At 30.6% G+C, this 5,065-nt stretch overlaps 1 long non-coding RNA gene across 4 annotated transcripts; it reads left to right on the top strand.

Annotated features, from left to right (window-relative positions):
- The first annotated feature begins 2,160 nt into the window (after positions 1 to 2,160).
- Positions 2,161 to 4,675, top strand: LOC141697490 (uncharacterized). Of its 4 annotated transcripts, none has more exons than XR_012564742.1 (6): positions 2,161 to 2,663; positions 2,863 to 2,903; positions 3,027 to 3,229; positions 3,308 to 3,417; positions 3,504 to 4,252; positions 4,438 to 4,675. It is a non-coding gene; the product is annotated as an uncharacterized LOC141697490 (long non-coding RNA). The 4 variants fall into 4 exon arrangements; XR_012564741.1 differs by having other exon boundaries at positions 3,027 to 3,417; positions 3,504 to 4,018; positions 4,103 to 4,252; XR_012564739.1 differs by having other exon boundaries at positions 3,027 to 3,417.
- The last annotated feature ends 390 nt before the right edge of the window (positions 4,676 to 5,065 follow it).

The following is a 5,065-nucleotide window of genomic DNA, read 5'->3' as shown; positions in this document are numbered from 1 at the left end:
AAAATATCCAGTATTCTTTCACAATAGTTTTTTGTTTAAAAAAGTATTGTCTTAGTTGATCTCATACAAAATCTTTTTAAAACGAACCATTGTCTATAGACTTGGATCTGGAACATTCTAGAAGCTTTACTTCTCACACAACAGTTTTCTAACAAAACAGTTGTAAGAAGGTCTTACTAGAATGGTGTTTTGAAGAAACTGTTGTATAAGTCGTTTACCTAAAATCAGATCTGTTCCCAATTAACCAATATATTTTTTATAATTTTTTCGATGATCCATCCGTAAAAATGTTAAGATATAACGATTTTAGTCATAATTTATTTTTTAAAATTAATCTTGCACCAAAGAATAGAAAAATCTAGTAGAATTCTAACTTCATATATCGAGATTCATTCCCGATCAACCAAATACTTTTTTAAACGATTTTTTCGACGATCAAACCATACTGATGTTAAGATATATCAAATTTAGTCATAAGAAAAAATTATTAAAAAATTTCAAATTCATCTTGCATGTCAGGATTAGAAAAATCTAGTGAAAGTACAACTCCCGACAACGAGACTCGTTCCCGATTTACTAGATAAATTTTTAAAATTATTTTTTCGACGATCCAACCGTACGAATGTTAAGATATATCAATTTTAGTCAAATGAAAAAATTATTAAAAAATTTCAAATTCATCTTGCATGTCAGGAATAGAAAAATCCAGTAAAAGTACCACTCCAAACAACGAGACTCGTTCCCGATTTACAAGATAATTTTTTTAAATAATTTTTTCGATGATCCAATCGTAGGGATATTAAGATATATCAATTGTAGTCATACGAAAAAATTATCAAAAAAAATCAAATTTATCTAGGATGTCATGAATAGAAAAATCTATTAAAAGTACTACTCCCGCCAACGAGACTAGTTCCTGATTTACTAGATACATTTTTAAAATGATTTTTTTGATGATCCAACTGTACGGCTGTTAAGATATATCAATTTTAGTCATATAAAAAAATCATTAAAAATTTCAAATTCATTTTTCATGTAAGGAATAGAAAAATCTAGTAAAAGTACCACTCCAAACAATGGGATTCGTTCCCGATTTACAAGATAATTTTTTTAAATGATTTTTTCGATGATGCAACTATGTTAAGATATATCAATTTTAGTCATATGAAAAAATTATTAAAAAAATTTAAATTCATCTTGCATGTCATGATTAGAAAAATCTAGGAAAAGTCCAGCTCCCAAACATGGTATGTATATTTGATCAACCAAATAAACGTTTTAAAAGCTTTTTTCGATGATCCAACCATACGGATGTTAAGATATATCAATCTTAGTCATAAAAAAAATTTAAAATAAAAAATCAAATTCATCTTGCATGACATGAATAGAAAAATCTAGGAAAAGTCCAACTTCATATAACGTAATTCGTTCCCGATCAACCAGGTAATTTTTTCAAACAATTTTCTCGGCGATCCAATCGTACGGATGTTAAGATATATCGATTTTAGTCATAAGAAAAAATTATGAAAAAAATTTCAAATTCATCTTGCATGAAAGGAATATTAAAATCTAGGAAAAGCCCAGCTCCCAAACAAGGGATTTATACCCGATCAACCAAATAATTTTTTTAAAAGAGTTTTTCGACAATCCAACCGTACTGATGTTAAGATATATCAATTTTAGTCATAAAAATATTTATTTAAAAAAAGTAAAATTCATCTTGCATGACAGGAATAGAAAATTCTAGGAAAAGTCCAACTCCATATAACGAGATTCGTTCCCGATCAATTAAGCAATTTTTTCTAATGATTTTTTTGACTATCCAACCATACAGATGTTAATATATATAGATTTTAGTCATAAGAAAAAATTATGAAAAAAATTTAAAATTCATCTTGCTTGACATGAATAGGAAGATCTAGGAAATGTTCAGCTCCCAAAGACGGGATTTATACCCGATCAACTAAATAATATTTTTCAAAGATTTTTTCGACGATCCAACCATACGGATGTTAAGATATATCAATTTCAGTCATAAAAAATAAATAATCTTATTTGATTGATACTTATCAAAAAAAAATACACCTAAAATTAAATTATATTCCCTTTTCTCATACAATATTTTTCCCTTTATTAAAAAATTCACTTCATTTCCCCTTACCCAAACCTTTCCCCCTTTCACCAAAAAAATTTCCCTCGCCTCCCTCTTTCAGTATAACCCTAGCCCCATTTCTTTCATCTCCAACATATCTCATATTTCTCTCTCTTTCTCTCTCTTTCTTAAATGTTTGACTGATGTCTCTTTCTCTCATGTCCTACCATCTCATATCTTCCTCTCACTCATGAATCCTATATACTTCTGCAAAATCAAACCCTATCTTATGAACTCTAATTGGAATCGATTTTCAATTAGACAAAAAAAAAATTCTAATTTGTTTGCAATCGGTTTTATTGGAGTTCATAGGAGGAACCTCATCTTATAATTTCCCTTAATTTGTATTTTTTTGATACTATGTTTCTACTTGTCAATATCATTTTCGGTTTCATATTTGCTATGTAGCCCACTCTACAAAACCGTCCAAGATGCTAGGTATGATTGAAAGTCGTGGTGAATAAGCTGGGTTACAAGATGATTTGTGGTACTTTAATAAAAAGGAAGAAAGGTACTTACAGCCTCCTCTGCTCCATTTCTATGTTCTATAGCTTGAAATCTTGTAAGTTTGTGTGCCATGTATTTTTTTTAATTTTTGTTGAACTAATATTTTCTCAATTTTGTATGTCAGTCCAATTAATTTGTAAATTGAAATATTTATAATCTTGTATGAAATTGAGGATGGGTATGTGTTAATTTTGTATGTGCAGATCCTTTTAGTGAATAAGAGGAGATGAAAGGAGATGACGAGGTGAGGACAGAGTATATATGCCCTTTTTATGCTGAGGATTTCTGAGTATTGGCTTCTTTTTTTATAATTGATTTCTGAGTTCCTGTTCTTCTCTTTCTTATATTTTATTTCTATGGTTGCTAGAAAAAATGATTTGAGGAGAATACCTTCATATAGGACATTGTTCAGAGCAAGATAGAAGAAGACTTTAGCCCAAACCGCTTGAGCCACTTCAAATGTCCTATCAATGCCATGTTCACCATCAAGCATGATCTTAGGCTCCATGATTGGTACCAATCCATTATCCTGATGTTTCAAATGTTATTCAGCCATTACTCAAGTAAAAGGTTGTATGTGTGTGCGCGTTAAAGAACACTATCACACACTAAAGAAAACTAATTTTATGACATTACTTAATCTTCTAGTCATATATCTGAGGTTCTGTAATACGTGAGAGATTACAGCATAGCGAGAAAGGCCCGAAGTAACTTCTTTCTCTGCCAAGGCATATGTTCCATTGGGAATGCTCACAACGGTACGCCTGATTGATCACATATAGGTTATGTTGTTATATATGAACATCAAATTACGATAAAACTTATTTTTTATTTTTGTACATAGGAACAGTATGAGGAATCTGTATAAAGTCGCACCATTGCTAAACCGAGCTCCGTGTTGATAGTAAGCAGCACTGCCTGAAGCCAGACCATATCAAGACCTTGGCACCAGGATTCATCATTTGAACCTGCTAAGGGCACTAAACCCTGTTGAAATAGCATTTTATCTTTCAACCACACATTTTTATTCCAAGGGTCATAGTTACTATACTTAAAACTATATAGAAGCAGTATTATATTCTAGTAGTTCACTAGATCAATCTTACAGTTCTGATAATATATCTAACTCACAGTAGATCATCTAAAAGTTATTGTATATTTTTCAATTTGACAATATTTCTTTAATATGGATATACTATACCAATTAATTATTTATCTTCCGCAAGTGGCAAAAGTAAGTTGTGAACCACTAGCAATAATTTTTGTGGAAGCCGTAGTATTTTTTATATAACAGTTGCAGGTCATTTGTCAACCAAATTGAGTCATCTGGTATGAACTCCTAGAAGTTGTTCTTTCACAGTAGGTTTCCCTCTATTTTGTTTACAAGCAGGAAGGTCCAATCTAAGTTAGTGAGCTTATTAAAATAGTCTTGGTGGACAGCAGTTCCAGTGAGGTAATCACATATGGACCAATGTCTTCAATAAAGATCCAAATTGTGCCTCTTGATGGTGATTTTGTTGCTGCTGAGAAGGCAATTTTTTTATGAGTAGGCAGAGTTCTTTTCAAGCGTTGACAGAAGAAGAATATTAAGTTGTGAGTATGGTGTATTTTCCTTACATCTATGATTAACTACTTTGTCATTGACTTTTGGTATCGTTAATAATATACTCCTAACTCACCTTGCAATGCTGGTAGTTTTGGTTGTGCATCTAATAGCTCATACGGCTCCTGTATAAGTCCATTTTTCATTTATTGGTCTGCTCTTGTCTATTTTAAAGGGAATCAAAGAAGCCTTCAATCGGCAAAGAAGCCTTCAACCGTGTCAAGTTTGAAGATTGAAGGGAAAAAAAAGAGCTCGCGATTGTAGTCTCTACTTTGTCAAATAATTGTTCAAATAGAGTTGTAGTTATAGTTGTAATTCTTATTTAAAAATTTTGAATTTTAAATTATAATTTCAGTTGCGAAATTATAATAGGATTATAACAGCATTTCATTTATAAATTAGTAATTGATATATTTTAAAGGAGGTTAATATTAAAAATAACGGTCTGAAAAGCACTAAATAGTGACTCAAACCATCGTATGTCACATTTAACAAAATAATTTTTGTAAATAAACTGTTAGGTATGATAATTTGGGATAACTGATTTTCGGTGAAAGTATTGTTGAACAATTATTCACACAATACTTCAAATAAGAGGCTGTTGCTTAAGGAGGATTGCAAAAAAAGTTTAAAATTTTTACAAATAATTATTCGACAAGGGTGCTTGTAAACCGTTATGCCTAACAATTTAGAATAAATGTTTTCTTTATGAAACTATTATTTTTAAGTTTTCAAACAAAGGTTCATATTTCCAACTGTTGTCTATTTCATCTTTAAGCAAGTATGAGACAATGGATCATATT

The sequence above is a fragment of the Apium graveolens genome, chromosome 11 (assembly GCF_009905375.1).
Source record: "Apium graveolens cultivar Ventura chromosome 11, ASM990537v1, whole genome shotgun sequence".
NCBI classification, from domain to species: Eukaryota; Viridiplantae; Streptophyta; class Magnoliopsida; order Apiales; family Apiaceae; genus Apium; species Apium graveolens.
Note: the sequence above shows the minus strand (reverse complement) of the source record. Positions and strands in the feature narration are given on the sequence as shown.